The sequence below is a fragment of the Crocuta crocuta genome, unplaced genomic scaffold (assembly GCF_008692635.1).
Source record: "Crocuta crocuta isolate KB4526 unplaced genomic scaffold, BGI_CrCroc_1.0 scaffold96, whole genome shotgun sequence".
NCBI lineage: Eukaryota > Metazoa > Chordata > Mammalia > Carnivora > Hyaenidae > Crocuta > Crocuta crocuta.
The window spans coordinates 9536984-9558189 of NW_027531522.1; the positions used below are offsets into that span (position 1 = coordinate 9536984).

General features: G+C 42.3%; 1 protein-coding gene across 1 annotated transcript in view; it reads right to left on the bottom strand.

Moving 5' to 3' along the window:
- PTER (phosphotriesterase related) overlaps nt 1–20870 on the bottom strand; it is a 68766-nt gene extending 47896 nt beyond the window's left edge. Inside the window, exon 1 of the mRNA XM_077772447.1 lies at nt 20790–20870. The gene's annotated coding sequence lies outside the window, so the exon portion shown is untranslated. The remainder of the gene's footprint in view (nt 1–20789) is intronic.
- Nucleotides 20871–21206: the final 336 nt, after the last annotated feature.

A 21206-nucleotide genomic window follows, 5' to 3' on the forward strand; every position in this document is an offset into this window, starting at 1 on the left:
TGCATAAGTGGGATTTTTTTAACTTTTCCTTACTAATAAGGGCAAGATTTTTTGTTTAATTTTTAATTTTGTAAGATTTTTCTAACTTTTTAAAACACGTATTTATTTTTGAGAGACAGAGAGCGTGAGCAGGGGAGGAGCCGAGAGAGAGGGAGACACAGAATCCAAAGCAGGGTCCAGGCTCTGAGCTGTCCACAAAGAGCCCGACATGGGGCCTGAACCCACAAACTGTGAGATCGTTACCTAAGCCGAAGTTGGTTGCTTAACCAACTAAGCCACCCAGATGCCCCAGATTTTTTTTTTAATTTTTAAGTAATCTCTACACCCAATATAGGGTTCAAATTTACACCCCCGAGATCAAGAGTCACACACTTCACTGACCAAGCCAGTCAGCCGCCGCAAGGCAAGGTTCTTGAGCACAGAAATAACCAACAGCAAGCGACTTCACCTACAAGCACATTTTCTGTCTAAATTGGTAGAAGCCACTTCTAAATCACAAAACTAAAAATACTTGGTAAAATTAGTGCAGGTGATTCCTGGCAGTAGCCCATCCTTTACACGGAGTAAAACTGGATAATGACTCTTAAGGGTAATTTTTTAAATGTATAGACCATCCACACTAATTTCGTTTTAAGGTAGCTTATTTTAAAACACTCTTCCTTGAATTACAGAGAGCCTTTCGGTCGCATGCACCAATGTATATCTAAAAGCCACTGCCCACACAGTCATCTCAGGTCCTTTATTTTGAAGACCACACAGTAGATTCGCTTAGAAAAGTCATGACTTCCGCTACCCTGCTTTGCTAATTCAGAGTTATGAAGGACCAGTGCCACGTATGGGCTTTCACACTGTCAGGCCTAGCCTGTTTGGTGTAAGAAAAGGATCGTCATGCAGAAAAACGTTCTGAGAGCCACTGCAAGGAGAGTGAGCAGCTCTCCCAGCCTCTTCTGGCCCATCTTGTCTTGTTCTAGAGGCTCCCAAAACATGGTCCATGATAGGAGAAATGCCATGTCTGTATAACTCGCTTCTGTTCTGATAACCTCTCCAGTTCCATCCCCACACATGGAGAAGTAGGTACCACGTCGGAGCTCCATGGGCAACTGGCAAGAAAGAAGTAATTGCTCAGTGAGCATCTGTTCACCCACTGAATGAACAGTTTTTGTTCTATCCGCCTTCAATTCCACACTGATGGGATGCAAGTTTAGCCAAAAGCAATCTGATATTGTCATGAGCATTGCGGCCTCTTTATAGGGCTTATGACCAGCTACTGCTACTCTCCTTGAAATAGTAAGAGAAGTTGCTATGGCTTATAGGTTGGAGGAGATAGATTGGACGTTAAATTCACAGAACACAGGAAGGTAACATAAAGACGTTTGCTTTCCAGGCACCGGGAAATCTCACCTGAGTATATTTCAGTGCAATGTGGCAAATGTTTGCTAAGGATCTGGTGCATCCCAAGGAGGATGCTCTGAGAGACAAAGATGAAAAAGGAATAATCTTATTGCAAGAGGCTGAGGAGCCCCCAACATGGTACCAGGCAAATGGTGAGCCTTCAATGAGGGATTGATATGTTTTCTATCTTAGTGGGATACCTGTGCTATTAAAGTGAATGCAGTAACACTAGAAAAGAGGTAAAAAGCAGACGCTCTGGGAAGATGTGTCTGGCTAAAATTCATCAGTGCTGGAGGGCTTGGAAGGGCTCTTTGGAGGAGGGCAGCATTTAGGTGAGGCTGCAGAAAGAGTTTTTACTAGGAGGCATCCTGGGGGCATGAGCAATGGAAGGCATGTTTGGGGATTTGTAAGCAGCCTGCAGACACGTGACACGTGGCCAGTCCACAGGGGAGACCCTGATCCAGGCACTGGGTCCACAGGAAGAGACCTGTGTTAGGAAGGTAATTAAATGGGCCATGTGAGTATAGGCTGAATGCTGGAGATGTGGAGATGAGTTAGGAAAGTAAAGCAATTTTCATTGTTCCTCGGGGGTTTTAAGAACAGAACTGCATTTCATGGCAGATCCCTGGGGGGATCACTCTTTATCTCCCTTCTCTAACTTACTATTATAACGGGAGTAGTGTAAACTACTCCTTTTAATCATATTTTTTTAAGTTAAAAAAAAAATGTAAAGTCTTAAAAGTGGACCAGAAACATCATGACTTGAATACTTACTGACCTCTCAAATGTGTCAGTTATTGGTGGGAAAACACTAAATCAACATATTTACAATTAAAAAGTTCACAGTAATCGAACTCTACGTTCTCAAAGCCACACGATAATCACTATTCATATAGCACTGTAGGAAGGTCTTCATAAAACTCTGCATTGAAGCCCCCACTCTCTATATTGCTGGTTTCATTACCTTCAAGAGATTATGGTATTTCAAAAGTATTATCAATGATAATAATGCTGTGTGTTTCTTTGAAGAGCTTAAGGCACTGTACACATTTTAATTAAATCTCCTAATGTCCTTGCAAAGTTGGCAAGGGATCAGCGGAAGGTGAGTCATCGAAAAGTATCCAACTAGAAGTCTGGACCATAGGACATACTTTTAGATGAAACCCACTTTTGATTATTATTGTTCCCATTTCACCAATGAGGAAATGGGTTATTATTCAGAGGAGGAGGAGGATCTACCTTCCGTTTTCATTGAAGGCAAAATACAATGCCGTAGGCTCTGGAAGCATTTCCTGGGAGACCTTTAAAAATAGTACAAACACCATGACCCCTGAGGTTACTCCTTTGAGAGCCGACCAACATTTATTAATAAACACCTAAAATGTGCACCAAAGAGAATATACATTGTCCCTCTTTTGCAAAAAAGACAAAACACACACATGCACGACAAGAATCCCAGTTTATCATGATGTACGATCTTTTAGCTTAGATTGACTGGTTGACCAGAAGTGCGGCTCGTTCTTTCCATAGCTCTTTCTCTATATTCCCAAGCCTCCCCCCGCAACACCAGAGAGAAGAGTGGGCACTGGTCTGTTGGAGATCATAGAGGGAAGAGAGCTGGTTGGTTAGGTTGAAGACAGTACAAATTGCAGGGCTAGAAACAAGGTTAAAGAGTAGAAAACTAAATTAAGTCTTGACTCTCGGTTCTACCCTTCGGATAGTGGTATAGATTCCAAAGTCGGACGGTGAAAAACAAACATGCATGCAGTAATCACATAGGCTCGTGTTTATAAAACAGCTCTACTACTAATAAAGGAAATGAAAGGGCCCAAACCATTTTACCCGAACATGATGCCACTATCCTAATCTAACCACCTCCTGATGTCCCAGAAAATGCAGTCATGGCGCCCATAAAAACAGAGATCCCAGTGTGAAAAAAAAAAGTCATGAAAAAGATAAATGCTGTTGTTTAAGGCAATAATTTCACATCACTGAAGTCTTAAAAACAAAGATAGGAATAATGAAATCCGATGGCAATATTTGGTTGTAACATGGTTGTATTGATCCAGACTATGCTTAAAATTGTTTGGTTTATCATAAAAATGAAAATGCAGGGGCGCCTGGGTGGCTCAGTGGGTTAAGAGTCTGAGTGGGTTAAGAGTCTGACTCTGGCTCAAGTCATGATCTCACAGTTTGTGAGTTTGAGCCCCGTGTCAGGCTCCGTGCTGACAGCTGAGAGCCTGGAGACTGGATTCTATGTCTCCCTCTCTCTCTGCTCCTCCCCTGTTCACACTCTGTCTCTCTCTCTTTCTCTCTCTCCCTCTCTCTCTCAAAAATAAATAAACATTAAAAAACATTTTTTAATGAAAATGAAAAATCAAAAATTTTGATGACAACTTGTGGACCCTCAAGTTTGAGGAAAATTGTCTCAAAAAGACAGTCTTTATTAATCGAACTAGGGAAGAAGACAAGATGACAAGTTTTGACTAGCTCTAAAAATGTGTGGCACGTGACACAGAAACCTCGTTTTGGGGAAAGACTAGTATTTGATGCACTAAAAACAAAATAACAAACAGCTTATCTCTAATCCTGAAAGTGAATTTACTACAATGGGATTCAGGGCAAATCTAATAACTTCATGGGTCATAGAGCAATAATTTCTCTTTCCCAATCTTTGAGATGGCAGGGGCTGGGCGGGGTGGGGCGGGGAATGGNGGAATTCTCTAGATAAAAAAGATTCACCAAATTTGCAAGTTTTTCTACAGCCAAACAACAAATTTTTAATTAACCAATCCTTAGTCACTATATATATTTAAATATAAAGGGAATGTAATTGCTTATATTTTTGCCCCATAAAAATAAGGTACTCTAAAAGATTTACAAAGGTTTGTCTAGCACTATATTTGATTTTGTATTTTATCTTTTTAAATTTTTTAATGTTTATTTATTTTTGAGAGAGAGAGAGGGTGAGCAGGAGAGGGTCAGAGAGAGAAGGAGACGAAGAGTCTGAAGCAGGCTCCAGGATCTGAGCTGTCAGCACAGAGCCTGATGCGGGGCTCAAACCCATGAACTGTGAGATCATGACCTGAGTCAAAGTCAGATACTCAACCAACCGAGCCACTCAGGTGCCCCTAGCACTATATTTTAATTTGGCATTTTACTCATTACTATCGCCTGCTTCCTAAGAATTCCCACAAAGCATTTATATATTTATATGCTTCCTTTCACTGTAGTTCTGACATATTGTAACAGTATTGCCAGTGTACCAAAGGACTATAATTTTAATCTTTTCTTTGGATAGGTTTACATCTGTAGCTTTAATAATTACAATAAATTCCCCAAATAAAAAAAGACGCTCTTAGGTCAAATTATAGATCTGCTAAAACACATCGAATTCTGAAACTCATCTAAATAAGGTACAGTTTTAAATTTAGATTAATAGTTTTAAAATAAGTAAGCTTAATATTGTATTCAATATTATTTAAAAATAATATTTTAATTAACATATGTAAATTTCAGTTAATATTAAATGCAATTTGATCTCAGAATTTTTAAGCAGAAAGGGACCATGGCAGTCATTTAATTCAATGACTTCATTTTTTAGGTGCAAATACTGAATGCCTAATCTTTTGAAGGTCAGACAGTGCCATATAAAACCCCGTCTCCCAACTCGATAGGCAAGTGTTTCTTTTCTTTAACCATGAGATATTTGCTATAAACATCACATTAAGTTATCCTGGTTTCCATTAGTGTGGAAATACTATTCAGAGGTAACATCACTCAATGGCCCAAGGAAGAAGCTACAATGATCTAGGACCAGAAAATCCTATCCTAATTCCACTGTTGACTGGATGACATCAAGCAAGCCATTTAATTGCAGTGCGCTTTCCTCTTCCTAATGATAAAAGTAAGGACTCCAGTAATTTAGACTTCCCTGCTTAAATTGGCTGTTGCAATAAGTAGTAATAAAAATAACTCTAAAGCATACGGCATATCTAAGTGCAAACGAAATGCTTAATAACAAAAACTCATCTTCACTATATTTAAACCAAGGAGGAATAACCACTTTTAGTCATAATTAGGAGGGAGTATATATTAGCTGTTGTGTGTCTTTATAACATCTGAACACGCTAATGCAGGTGTGTATCTAACAAGTGCAGTAGCTCCTCCTTTTTATAATTTATCTTTATGTTGACCTAAGCCAGATAGTAATGATCAGTTGAGAGTAAACGTGAAATGTTTGACTTTTGAAACACATCAGTCTTCCCTAGCCGAGAGAAGTGTTAACGAACTACCTAGAGTGTTCCTAACAGAATCAGAAAATTTTACTACAGAATCATCCTGTACCTGATAGATGCAGAGCATAAACCCTACTAAATACTATTCCCTAATAGTCAAATATAGTTTCCTGGGTGACATGTAAAATCATCCAGCTTGAGCTGACCTTTAAAAGACAAACAAAAACTTATGAACCAGATTCTCTTGGATAAGAAATAGATCTTGCAACTGAGAGGGACAGAAAAATTAAGAAGTAGGTTTTAAAAGCATTGTAGAACACAATTTTTATTTTCTAGAAGAAAATGTGTACACTCTGCATAGAGAATAATTTGAAAGAAATTACCCAGAGAAGCTAATGCAGGTCATTTCTAGGGGAGAGAATTTTAAAATTTTTTTTCCTTTTCTCCGTTGCGCTTATCTGTTTTAGGACATGAATTAATTCCACTGTCTTTTTCAAGAGATTACTTTTAATGGAAAAAAAAAAAGTGCTGTAGTCTTTTGTGTTGAGGGAGTCTGGGACTGTCATGCCCACTTCAAAAATGAAACAGGAAGGCTTCTGGTATGAAGTGGTGGACATGCTAGGTATCCAGTTGGATCCAAGGTTCTCGTGTCCTGATGCTGGTTTTGGGTAATGAGAGCCAGTACAGACAGAGGAAGTCTGGAGAGGCCACCTCGTTGTGAGTTTCCATGCCCTTCAAGTCCCAAAGGGCAGAGTTGGGAATGGCTTCTCGCCATCCTCAGCTCACGCCTGGCGTGCATTCTCTACCCAACCATTTCCTTTTCTGGATTGGAGGTCTCCGTCTTAAATTTAAACAAGCATGGATTTCAGTGTTTAATTACAATTTAATGGAAGTACTACTCGCATTCAAATTAGCTTTCAGTTTTCACATCACGAGTGCGCATCCCAGTTATTATGTCATTATAATCTCATGTTATAATGGCTTCATAATGCAAGTCCCTGCAGGGTTGAATTAGTAGTTTCCTATGGTAATCGCCCATCACTATAATATCATAATCACATAAGCACGGTCCCCACGTGCTTCCACTGCAATCATTTTGACATGGTAAGAGCATTTTAATAGTATTAGCATAGATTCTCCGGAGAAATCATCTCATTGTCACTGCATTACCATATAAGATTAATTGTGGTAGGAAAGCTTTTTTTAAAAAAAAAAAAAAAAAAGGCAGTGCTCAGCAATAAAGCATTTCACTTCTCCAAAGGTCAGGGCATTTTGCACTGAGGTTTGCAACACAACCCTTAATTGAATAGACGCCCTCGCAACACCATGGACACTTTTTGTTTGGGTTTGTTTCTCCTTTTGTTTGTTCAGGACTCAAACAGCAGCAAGCAACTGGGTCAGTCCCTCCCTGTGACACAGAAACGGCCACAGTCCTTGTCTTCAAGGAGTTTACAATTTAATCAGGTTTGCAGCAAGCTACCTACAGCATAGAGGTCAATGCAATTCATACTCTTCAAATAAACAAAGTACTTTGGTAACCGGCATTCCGTAGATGCGAGAGCAAACCACACAAGGCATTCCTCAAGGGAAATGGTTGATAGGTATAAAGGGTTAACCAGAGTAAACATGAAGGCTGTGTGGCAGAGAGAGAATGCATGTTCTCAGAAATAGAGTCAGGCTGGCGTCTTTGTATTCACTAAGGCTGCGGAGAAGGCAGGCCACTGAAGACACCATTAGCGGCCACGGCCAGAGCCACAGCGCCGCCCCAGGGAGGAAGCAGGAAAAGGTTTCGGACAGGAAACATCTCCTCTGCACACATTTCTCTGGCTGAGTAGACAGAGTGGAAGCCAGACCTTGTTCTTCACTGCTAAGGGAATAAGCAGAGACGGTCTCCCGAAGCATCAGATCAAGGGCCAGAAAAAGGAAACTCCTACTCAGAAAAGCACCGCTCAGCCCCTACTTCTCTCTTCTGGGTTGCAGCCACAGGGTTAAATGACTAGGTTGTGTCAGTGACGAATGGCACACGCTGCCGAGACTGGCAGGGTATTGTGTTCATCTGAGGGGCTTCTAATCATCTGGTACTGTCTGGGGACACCACAGGAGAATTGCAAACAGATGATCATAAGTCTCAAGGAATCCTCTCGGCCCAGTGTGTGAGTGAGAACAACGTCACAGCCAGCATTCGGCACCCCAACTGGCCCATAGCAGGCCTCCGATAAGTGCTTAGGATGGATGGATGGATGGATGCGTAAATTAACCCGACTGGAAAGAACACACCGTGCTGTGGGTCTGAGCGCACAGGCAGAAGACTGGGAATACGTGCGCTCTCACAGCATTAACAGCGGAGGAATTAACGACTGGCAATGTCTCTTGTATTATTAAAGACTTGCTTTGCCTTCTTGTTCTGGTAGATGACAGCATTCTGAGGGGGAATGGTTGCTAATTTCCCTTTTCTTGAATTGTGTGGGCCTGGGAGAGCTCAGAACTACTCAGTGGCTCAGTATCCGAAAAGAAGTAATACCGCTTTTTTAATTGGAACATGACGAGAGGGATGATTGCTCTCTAAGTGCTCAAAACTACTTTTACCAACAAGCTGTGGAGCAATATAAACTTATTACATAAACAAAATTAGCTGTCCTTCCTTCAGAAGTTATTTTTAATTTCATAGGTAAAGCCTATGGCACCTGCTACCCTATTCTTCCTTGAGCTCTTGTTTAAGCATCCTATATAATTAAAACTCTTCTGGCCCATTCTTTCTTCACAGGCACATCTACCATTATGAACTCATATCGAAATTTACTTTTATTACATCTGGTTACTAGTTTTTCTTATTATTTGCCTTGTTATTAGACATACAGATTAAAAATCAAGAATCAAGAATGGGATGTTTGAATCCAAAGGTACTCACCTTAAGAACACAAATCTACTTATTTGGTAAAACATATCTTGACACTGCTTAGAACAATGTCACCGTTTTCCTTTCTCACTCAGATGAATTAAAGGCAACAGAAAACATTCCTGATAATGTTCAATGGGGTTCATCTTTTATTTGATACAAACAAGAGTCAGTAGCTATTAAATATCTAGAGTGCCGCCAGATATTAATGCTCAGCTGCTAAATTTCAAAAATGGAAGAATGCACACAGATGGGGCCACAGAATGCTCTTATGAACATATCACTAATTCCTCAATAGGAAGAAATGCTAGATCTTTACCAAGCACATAAATGTTTCCAAAAGTAGATAGGATCAACGTGTGTCTTTGGGCAGAGGTAGCACGTGAGCCTCAGTTTTCTCCCCAATAAAACAAACGAGTTAAACAAGATGATCTCCAAAATTCCTTGCAGAAACAAATTCCACGATTCTATGCAAAATGGCAGTAAATGACCTGTAAACAACTTGTGTGGTGGTTCCCCACAAGTTCACCTTGTTTAGACGTTAGATAAATGGGGATATTAATGTAGTCAAAAATCAGGCAAAACATTTCTATCCGAGAAATAAGAAACCTATGGATATCTTTCTAATTCTTTTTCTGAACCACCTTCTAACCATATAACAGCATTTACTTTACTATAAACTTCAGAGTATTATGACCAGATTATTTTTTTTTAAAGATTTTATTTTTTTAATGTTTTATTTATTTCTAGGAGAGAGAGAGAGAGAGAGACAGGGTGAGCAGGGGAGGGTCAGAGAGAGAGGGAGTCACAGACTGAAACAGGCTCCAGGCTCTGAGCTGGCAGTCAGCACAGAGCCCGACGCGGGGCTCGAACCCACGAACCGCAAGATCATGACCTAAGAGAAAGTCAGACGCTTAACCGACTAAGCCACCCAGGCGCCCCTGGATCATTACTTTTTAAATGATCACTTTTTATAATGCTTATGACTAACAGTACAATAGAGACACTAGGATAAAATAATGCTGGCCCTATTAGCCTCAAATAAATGATGCCCAGTGTCTAAGCAAATGAAAACTCTTGGCTATTTCCCAAACAACAGCTAAAATGAACCATTATCTACCTATGTCCAAGTGTATATATATATTCCTATATATATACACACATACATATATACACCCATACATGTACAGTGTCCACATTTTCTAATTATCGCAACACAAGTACAAAGACGATTCTGAAAATTGTTTTGTGCCAACTTCACAGCCAATAATTATTTTATTTCTTCGTGGACAGTGAGTTAAGTAAAAAAGTCAATCATCTGCTTGGTTTTTGTCAATGTTTTCACAAGGTGTGATATATATCCCACTGGTGGTTCAAACCAATTTTAGGTGCTATATGGGTGTTTAAAATGCTTTAAACACATATTTGTTTACTTTAATGTGTTTTACAGGGGCGCCTGGGTGGCTCAGTTGGTTAAGCGTCTGACTTCAGCTCAGGTCTTGATCTCGTGGTTCATGGGTTCGAGCCCCGTGTCAGGCTCTGTGCTGACAACTCGGAGCCTGGAAGGCTTCATGTTCTGTGTCTCCATCTCTCTCTGCTTCTCCCCTACTAGCACTCTGTCTCTCTATCTCTCTCAAAAATAAATAAAACATTTAAAAAATGTTTTAAACACATTTTTGTTTATTTTAATGTGTTTCAGAGAAAAGTTATAAATGTTGCAAGCCTCTGACCTTATGGATATTACTGTTTAGGATGAGGCTGAAGGAGAAAAGTGGGTTACTTTAAAACAATATATTAAATAATTAGAAGATAGCACCCGGGCATAGCAAACATGCTTTAAAAATGATAGGAGAATGAATCAAATTGGACAAATTTGATAAATATTGATGAGTGATGAATTCATTCATTCTGATGACTATTATGCGGAGTTTGTGAAAACTAAAAGGCATTTAATATCTCTACAATGTCTTGTAACACATTTCTTTTCTTGGGCCTATCAAAGAACTAACTTCTGTTCTAGGGGTAACATCCTCCTAACTCACCAGAAATATAATCATAAATTCTTTTTCTGTTTATGTATTTACTTTTGAGAAAGAGTGAGAGAGAGAGAGAGAGAGAGAGAGAGCATGCACACACGAGCAGGGGAGGGGCAGAGAGAGAGAGAGGGAGACAGAATCCCAAGCAGGCTCTCAGCTGTCAGCACAGAGCCTGATGTGGGGCTCGATCCCATGAACCATGAGATCATGACCTGAACTGAAATCCAGAGTCAGGCCAACCCACTGAGCCACCCAGGAGCCCCAATCATGACTCCTAGTTAGGCAGAGAAAGCTATCGTCCAGTTTGAACTCTTCGACCATTTTGTTGGTCTTATAATTGTTGACATTATTTTAAATGATGTTGATTTAAAAATATAAATATGATACAAGGTGTCAAGAATATAGATGGGGCACTGTGGGTCAGACATGGTACAGCACGGAGTAAGCTTTCCATTTTTAGTAGAAGAAAACTCTGATATTTAATACATCGTTCTTTGTATAGAAACAACATACAGATAAACCTTCCTTTCTGCTAGTGGCATAAAATCATTACATTATATAAGAATAATTAATGAATACTTATTTTAGCCAAGATGTTACTAACACAAAGATAAAAATAAAGAAGTGAAAAACAGGTTCAAAAGAAACCACACCATCCCTACATAAGGCATTGTGAAAACTCCATATAAAAAAACCTTTCACAAATCTGATTTGGTCTATCAAAAAGCAAAGGAATTTAGAAACTCATCCTTTTGACTTTAAGTGGTAGCAAGGGTCCATGAAATATCCCTAATGCTAGAAACTGTATATGTTCTTTTATATATTTTAAATATAACAATTAAATGAAATTTAATGGACATTATAGAGAACTATATAGAATCCTCACAGGGATCATTTTAAACCTGGCTCTCTTAGCTTGAAATATTTTGAGCTTTCTACTGAAGTACACTCATAAAGAAAAAGGAAAAAATAACGTCCAGAAGGAACGAATTATGTCAAAAGGGAACACTACCATGTGGTTTGCAGGAATCTTCTCCCTCCCTGCACACCCCCCAGATCAAATACAGCTATAAGAGCAGAGGCTCAGAAATGTGAGTGCTTAAAACAGCAGGTTCATTACTTCTTATACACTAAGCTGCTCCAAAATATTTACACAAGACAAAGAGGAACACCTTGAAGATGCGTTTCTCTGTAGGACAATGGGCCAAGTTCAAAGCAACACAGCGGTCAAAGGGGATCAAGGTCAGGCCTTCAACTTTTGCAGAAAAGTGAGTAAGACTCGGAAGAGAGGTCCAGGACAGTCCCTAATCCTACCTGTGGAAGCTAGGGGATTTGGACGGGCAATGGCAGTGACAGGCTGGAGATGGGGCTTTGGAGTAACGTTTCCTCGAAGTACAGTCAGCAGAGAACTTTTCTTGCCTAGTGGCAACTCGTGAACACTGCTCTTGCAAGAAGTAGAGGACATTTTTATAGAAAGTACTGGGCAGAAGGTAATCGCCAGGCATGGGACACTGGAAGCCAGCACCCTCTTCTTGAATTCCCGTGTTAAATGGATTTGTGTAGCTACAAATGGAACACGTCTGAAGCCAAAAGACTCAACTTGGAAAAAATGCGGCCTGGGCATCTCGATGACTAGGCAACTCCACTGACTCAGGAAGTGATAGACATGCATATACCAGGGAGTGATAAATAAAAACATGTGTCAAATAATCTAGGTCAAAACTCAGAAAGATACTCTCTTAGCCTCTCCTGGATAAGGGTTTCAACAATACCTTTCTATGGGAAGATTGGTACTAAAAAACCACCTTCTATTCACACTTGTATTGTCTTGCATATACACTCATACGTCATTATTCAAATGTAATTTGTCCCTGAGCCCATGAGGGGTGCATTGCAGGAGGCTATAGATTTCATTCATTTCTTTTTTATTTAAGAAAAAATCATTTCAACTTTTCAATGTGAGGATTTTCAAAAGCTTACAAATGTGGAGAGAACAGTATAATGAACCACTAGGTATCCATCCCCCAGCTTCAACAATAAATTCTCATGAAAACAGTTTTTAAGGGGGAAAATTAATGTTTCACACCTCATTCAAAACCACCAACCAATTATCCCAAATATTACTAATATACTCTTACAGATCTATATAACAATCCTCTAAGGATTTCTGGCTATTAATTAACTGCAAAAGACATGTTTTAGAATTACAAAAACACGATTATTCTATTCTGAAGGAACATTGTAAAGCTTTCCAGAAACAACTATAGTACCCATGCTAGATGCAGACAGGTAACAGTCAAATTGCGGTATTTGATGCTTTCACGTTCCCAGTATTTTTTTCAAATATAAGAGCTTTTCTAGCTTCTTAGGCTCATCATCTCTCTTTAGAAACTCTCCTGCTTTCTTAGACGTTTGCAGCTGAAAACATGAAGGCAAAAATGCTCGACACATTTAACAACGTGAGCGTAAAATGTTTGCCTCTAGCGGGGAGATCTGAGCTGGGACCACTGTGTTGTCTACATCCTGTTGCCCTTTTCAGTGACACAAGAATGTGGACTCACCAGAGACAAGTGTTTGGTTCAAAGAGGAAATTCTGGGTAAAAGTATTGGCGAGTTGTTATAACAAATACTTGGCTCGTTGGTACTTCAGATGGCTAGGTATGTTTGATTATGTACATTTTACAGTTAATAGCTTAATAAAGTATACAGAAGTCATATAATAATGTTGCTACAAATTTCATCAGATTACTTCATTGTTATAGTCATAAGCATAAAGCTCTCCTCCAAGTAATGTTAAGAAGCTCGTATACTGAGTAGACCCACCGAAGACTTGTAGTCATCACTTGGCTGCTCAGATTTGAAAATCAATGCATTAACTCCAAAAATGGTAGTTTCCACAGACCATTATTACAGTGCAGGAGTATGGGCTTAATTGTGCCCCCTGTTTATATGTTTGAGTCTTTACCTCAGAACGTAACTGGATTTGGACACGGCCTTTACAGAGGTAATTACATTAAAATGGGGTTCTAGGGGTGGGTCCTAATTCATTATGACTATTTTACATACTTATGAGCAGAAATCAGGACACAGACAACATAGACAAAGAGAAGACCATGGAGGACACAGGGAGAATGTGGCCATCTACAAGCCCAGAGATGCCTCATCAGAGACCAAATCCAGCAACACCTTGATCTTGGACTTTTAGCTTCCAGAATTATCAGAAAATAAGTATCTGTTGTCTAAGTCACCCAGCTGGTGATATTTTGTTATCACGACCCTAGCAAACTGATACTGTCAGTATTGAGGTTGCCTACTGCTTCTTGGCCTTTTGGCTAAGATCAAGTGCAGTATGGAAGTTGCCTAATCCAGACTAGAGAGTGGCCTTTAATTATACCTGGGGAATCTGGGGCCAGAGTGAGTAGAACGTTTGTTGAAAGGGCTGGCCAGGCACGTGTGATTCAACCTAACGCTTTTTGACAAAGTTTAATGACAGTCAGGTGGTCGCTCAGTATATGGACTCTGCGTTATTTATTTCAGTTATTTGTCGGGGTTTAATAGGACAGCTTGCTGAAAAATTAATCAGATACTACACACAGATTATATAGAAGACATTAGCATGGGAAATACCTCGGCACTGGGAGTTGGGCTTTATATTTCATCCAAAATGTAGAGAGCAAGACTCGTAACATTTAACTTTTCGGACATGTAACGAATATAGTAGGTGAGACACACAGACATGTGACAGTATAAACATGATAACTTTAGGAATTTGTGACAATATTTTAAATATTTCAAAAATCGGTACATGTATAATTTTGAATACAGTAAGCAGTACTAAGAAATCATTGTCGGCTCATAATAACACTAAGGACTTTTTGGTTGCAACGGACTTTCAGTTACAAAGGAGCATTAAATTAACAACAATATTTACCAATATTCTCTTCAAAGTGCTTTTCAAACACTAAATAATGACCCAATTAAGCCACTGCGAGATAAGCTGTTATTACTCTAGATTTAGTGAAAAGGACTAATAATTACTATTTTAACAGCTTCTGTGAAGAAAGACTCAATGTTTACTGAACACAGCTCTGAGAACGCCCCATCCGCTTAGTGAGAGAACAGGAAAAAAAAAAAGGTTGATTCGTTAAGTGCATTCAGGGAAAGACAGAGTTGATTAAGAACGGAGAACCATGACCTGTGAAAACAGCAAATTTAATATGCAAAGCGGTGACCAAAATTGGCAGGAGGCTATTTACGAATACTGCCAATATTCGATGTGGCATACTGACAATGAAAATCTGTGGTCATGCCCTCAACAACGTAATTCATCACACTAGTGCTCGGGGCAGTCATGTCCGAGCCATTTATCATCATCATATCACTCGTCTGAGTGAGAGAGGGGGAGAACTTTGATTGTTAACCTCTGGGGAGAATGGATTTATAGCCAGCAGCCCTCAGAGCGCCGCACGGCTCTGCCCAAAGCAAAATGCTCCCCGCCTCACTTCTGCTTAACTCAGAGTCAAAGCGTGAAGGCACTGCCTGCAGGACCTCGGGAGCAAAACCCAGGTCTGATGTTCTTAGCGCGAAAGTAAGACAGCCAGGCACCACACTTAGAGTCTTCATCGAAGCGGCTTTAAAGAATGCTTAGGGAGGAGGCATTTCAAATGTCCTTTGGTGACTAAATCCGTTTTGAAATGCCTCCACCGATACCTACATTTGGGAAGAATCATTTCTTAACATTGCACCCATGAACATTTCTCTGTATTGGAAAACTTGGAAGTGAGCTGTCAATTAAAAAAAAAATATATATATATATATACACACACATATAGTGCTTTTCAAAATAAAAATGAGAGCCTTAATCCCTCTCTCTCTGCACCTTGAGCCTTATGTATTTCACACGTTAACAATGGCTGTCCTTACAGGGTGTGATGAAACACCTGAATGCCATTTTGCTCCCTTTGATTAAAATCGTGAAGCTGAGTTGAGCATTATGGAAACAAGTACCCCGCTGTCTCACTAACAGTAAGGGGAGCATGAGCCACAACAGCAAGACTTCTAGGGCACCTTCTCTCTCACGCCCCCACTGTGTCTGGTCAACTGGCAATCAGTAATTCCTGGAGGCACATGGCTCAGACCTTACCTGAGTACGTTAGTCAGGATAGGCTAGGTGATGCTGTGGTAACAAACACACCTCCAAATCTTGAGGCCTAAACACAGCAAAAGCGTATTTCTAGCTCTCTCTGTGGCTAGAACAACACAGGTTGACAGGGGGCTCTGCTCACCGCCCTCCTTTCAGGATCCAAGCTGACAGAACAACCACTATCTAGAAAATTGGTGGTCACTGTGGCAGAGGGAAAGAGTGACAGACCTCTCCGTGGCTCTTAAAGCATCTACCAGGAAGTGACATGTCCCTCCACTCATTTCATTGGCCAAAGCAAGTCACACGGCCATACCTCCCTGGAAGGGGACAGAGAAAGGGATAACACTCAGCCACTCCCATGCCGAGCAGGCAAAGGCATTTTCATCCAGGCAGGTACTGCTTTCCGGAACAGATAGAACTACGGAGCCACTTTATGCCAGGTGGTCAGGTGGGAGTAGGTACTTTCTTTTTCTCCATCTTATTCATTCATTCATTCATTCATTCATTCATTCATTGAAGTGAGGGAGGATGTCTGTGAATGAGAGGCTTTTTTTTTTTTAGTGAAAGTCTTTTTAGAAAAAGGCAGATTACTGAAAATACATCCTAAAGAGAAGCTAAAGAAAGGAGAAGAACAAGGCCTCATTTGGTGTGGGAAAAACATACACAACAACCTTCTTTGGTCCTTCTATTAACAGTGAAGTTCGGAGGGCTACTGAGCAGAACACCACTCAATCAGGAATTAATTTTCCCATTGTTATTGTATGGCTCAATGGAGTATTTAAGACATTTGAGGAGAAAGACTTGTCGTACCGTAACGCTATAAAGCATATGGAAGCTAGGGTAGGCCTCTTCCAAGGTCAGTAGTTCCGCCTATGTTCTACAGTTCATTATTTTGTCTTCAAGCTTAATTCCTAGAGCAACTTCTAAAATCTTTACATAGGGGCTCTCTACCAACTGTAATCCCAGACTGACAGGGCACTGAGGAGGCAGACATAGGTTTTTCAAGACTAAATGTTCTATCCCAGGGCGCTTGGGTGGCTTAGTCAGTTAAACAGCCGACACTTGATTTTGGTGCTGGTCATGATCTCACGATTCATGGGTTCGAGCCCTTCATCAAGCTCTGTGCTGAGTGCAGAACCTGCTTGAGATTCTCTCTCTCTCTGCCTCTCCCCCACCAAAGATAAATAAATAAACCTTAAAATAAATAAATGTTCTTTTCTCTGTTTCTATCTGAGTCAAAATTTAACTACTCACATTTCAGACTGTATTAAATTCCATCTTTTCAGAAATTCTCTTCTGCCATATTGAAGCTATTTTTCTGCCATTCACAAGGAAGGGGAAACTTGTCCAGTGAAGCCTATCTTTCCCTTCAGTCACCCCCAGAATACACACTGTGCTGGCCAGCTGGCTCTTCCTCCACTGACCATTAAGCATGGGGCTCTTCGGTACTGGGATCCTCTTCCCTTCTCCACCTATATTCTCTCCGTTGGTACTATTACACATTTCCAGTAGCTCCCCAGTAATTATCTGTGGGCCAGATCTCTCTTGTGAGCTACAGTATAATGTACCCACTAGCCTATATGGCATTTCCCCGAGACAACTTATAGACCTTATGGTAGGCAGATGCTACAATGACACCCAACAATCCCACCCCTTCACACCCCTGTGTTTTCCCTCACCCTCCCCCCGCCCCCGGCCCACATCACTGCATCAGGGTTGATCTGTGTGATAAACAGCACACAGCAGAAGTGATGGTATGCTACTTCTGAGATAAGGTTTTAAAAGAAGACTGGCTTCCATCTTGAGTTCTCTGTCTTGGAATGTTTGCCCTGGCGGAAGCCATATCATGAGTAGCCCTCTGGAGAGCTCCATGTGGTGAGGAACTGAAGTCCCTGGCCAACAGCCAGCTGAAATCTGTCAATAGCCATGGGAAGAAGCTAAGAGGCAGATCTAACAGCTCCAGTCAAACCTTGACATGACCACAGCCCTGGTTGACAGATTGACTGTAACATTGTGAAGGACCCTGAGCCAGAACCTACCCAACTATGACATGCCCAAATTTCCGACCCCCAGATCCTGAGACAACAAATGTCTGTTGTTTCACTCTGCTAAATTTTAGGGTAATTTTTTAGATATAGGTAACTAAGCCACACATCACAGATTTAATATGTACCAAATGGAACTTTCCATCTCCTTCCCCAGTTGTCAATATGTTCTTTCTCTAGCCTTCTCCTTATTAATTAACATCCACATCTGCCCAGTTTCTGAGCCAGCACCTTGAGAATCATCCTTGGTTTCTCCTTATCTTTCCCTATCACATCCCATTTATCAACAAGCTCTATAGAATCAAACTCCACTGCATTTATCAAATCCGTTCCTACAACAAAATGGATTAAGGGCCCACTTTGCACAAGTCACAGCATCAGGTGCTAGAGAAACAGCCATAAATAAAACCTGCAACCTCACGTGGTTGACATTCTTATAGGAAGGAGTAAATAATTTATAAACAAAATATGTAGTAGGTCATATGGGAATAAGTTGTATGTGGGAAAACTAAAGGGAACATGAGGCTGGGAATTCCAGGGTGTGCGAGAGCTGTTAGCATGAGATTTTAAATATGATTGTCAGGGCACACCTGGGTGGCTCAGTTGGTTAAGCGTCCAAGTCTTGATTTCAGCTCAGGTCATGATCTTGAAGTTCATGATATCGAGCCGCAAGCCCCAAGGAGGGCTCCGCACTGACGGCATGGAAACTGCTTGGTATTCTCTCTCTCTCTCTCTCTCTCTGTTCCTTCTTCTCTCTCCTTCTTTCCCTCTCTCTCAAAATCAATAAATACACTTACCACCACCCCAGCCTAAGCTACCTCCGCCCTTTACTTGGGCTGTATCATAGCCACCTTCCTGTCACTCCCCTGCCTACCACCCTTTAGCGACTTCCCGTTGCTGTTAGATGAACATTTAGTGGCCTTACCAGGCTGCACGAAGCCCTCCATGAGCTGGTCCCACCCTGTCTCTCCCACCTCATCTTCAACCAGTCACCCTCACAAAGACATTCTGGTCATTTCTAGAACATGCCAGGTTCTTCCGTGGCCCCTTTGCCCAAGCAGGTCCCACTGCAAGGAAGGAACATCTCTAGGTCCTTCTCATCCTTCTAAACCAGCTGGACTTGGTGAGGACTCCTTTCCACATCCAGAGCGCCCCATCCACCTCTCTGCTCCATTTTCCTTTATCACAGCCCTCTGTTCACAATTTGTAGCTGTTGGTTAATTCATTTGTGTGTTGGTTCTTTCTGGGTTTCCTCGGGTCTCCCTGTGTCCAACCAGAATATAAACCCTTCGAGGCTAGAATCCTCATCTGCCCTGTTCTGGACTGCAGCAGCCCCAGAGCGTGTCCAGCTACACAACACACTTTTATTGAAGGAATAAACCAGCCCTTCCCGACTTCCCCGTAATTCCAACACCAAGTGTGACCAAAAATATCATTAAGTGGTAAAAGCAGGATCTTATTTTCACAAATCTATAGGTTTTTCGATCTAGCAGAGACCTAGAGATCAATTACTTTTATGTGCCTAGAGAAGATAAGTAACTTGTGCAAAGTCGAAGAGCCGGAATCAGAAATAGAATGAGGTTGCACTCACGGGTCCTCAGAGTACTTAAGCCAGCACCATCTTATAGCCCCCTCCACCAGCATACCTTTAGTTCCTGTTGGACAGGGGACACACTGGTGAAAAAGTAGTGCGACGGGTGGGGGTATGGGGTTCTCAGTGGTAGGAGCACAGGTTTTGAGTTACAAAGACATAGTTATTGTTTTTTTCCTAAACTTTCCAGCAGTGCGGCCTCACCCCTGTGCCTTCACTCCCTCCTCTGTAACAGGAGAACACCTCAGGGAGCAGTGTAAAGTGTGAACTTGTAGGGCACAGAGCTCAAAGAAGACCCCTGGTGATTGGCTTTCACTAATGTTGGAAAACATAGGCGTGCACATTCCTCTTTCGATTCTAAGATCAAGGGATGGAAATAAAATGCATTCTGCTGTTTTATGCCCCCAATCTATACTACATATATTTTAGTAACTTCTGTAACAATAAAGCAACATCCAGCCTCCACGCATGGAAAACACAATTTCATGTAGCGGCACGCTGTGAATTTTGTGTTCCAATTCTGTTGAAATGAAGTTGCTACCTTGCTCTCAACAGCTAGTTGCCTGATCCCTTTTTGTTTGCAGGGTGCACTGAGATTTCTTTTTGAAGGGGGGTTAGTTACTTCCGGAATGGCACCAGGCCTTCAGGATAACTGCTGAACACCCCTGCTGTCTATGCAAAATAAGACGCAACTGGCCAAGGCGGTGTCAGAAGTGTCAGCGCGCGGTTCTTCCACAGACCCTCAATCTATTTGACAATGACTGCGATGATCCTTTAGGATAGGAGCCAACGCCTGTCGTTTTCCTCCAGTGTGGCGGTGATGTGCGGGCGAACGGACACGTGTTTACACAAGGCGCAAGCTCTCCTCTGTAAATGTGTCCCCCTCGGAGGCGTCACTGCACCCGAGGCGCCTCCAGAAATATCACAAGGTTGCGGCTGTAAACACTGCGCTCTTATCCGCAGGGGAGGCGCGCCTATGTGTGTTTGCAATCTCTTGAGGTCAGAAGAACCATGAGGCGGTAAAATAAAGGGCAAGTCTGAGGCTCAAGGCTCAGAAGTAGATTTCAAAGCTTAGGAAAGGAGAACCAGCTTGTTAGAGAAGACCCCAGTNTGGGCTCGAGCCACGCGGGGCCCCCGGGGCCTCGCTCCTCGTGGGATTCTCGGCTTCGGGTTTCAAGCCAGGCTTCGCTGGACTTTAGACTTTGGGGTAACCAACCAGACCAGCCTCCTAGGCCTCGCGCAGCCTCACGATCTGCGCGTCTTTGCAGCTTCCCCGGCGCATTTGGAGAAAGGCAGCAGCTCGCCGAAGCGCGGGCTGCTTTAAACCTCCCTCCAGGGGGACCATCGCCGGGGCTCCCCGCAGGCAGGAACACGGAAGTCTCCCCTGCTGACCCCACCCTTCCCACCGGACTCACAGCCCCCACGCCCCCGCTCCGGCTCCCGCGCACCTTCCCTCCGCTCGCTGCGCGCCGCCTTCTCCCCCGGGACCCTCGGCAGGGCCAGCGTGCACGGCCTTCAAAGTCTCCCCACTCCCCTCCCACTTCACGCTCGGGGCCAGTCTTCTCCCCGCCCCCAGGCGGGTCCCAGGGCAGAGTTCCGCGGGTCCCGGCCACGCCCCACCCGGCCCTCGGCCACGCCCTGTGGCCCTTGCCACGCCCCACCCGGCCCCAGGCCACGCCCAGCGGCCCATGACCCGCCCCGCCCACCGCCTGGCCAACTCCGGGTTCCATCCGGTTGGCCGCCTGGCCTAACCTTGGGGCGGGCAGCAGGCTGGTAGCTGCAGCAGCCGTTCGGCTGCCGAACTGGGAGCTTACTTTCTCTGCCTAGTCTGTTGTAGATACCCCCAAATATCCTAGAAGGAGAGC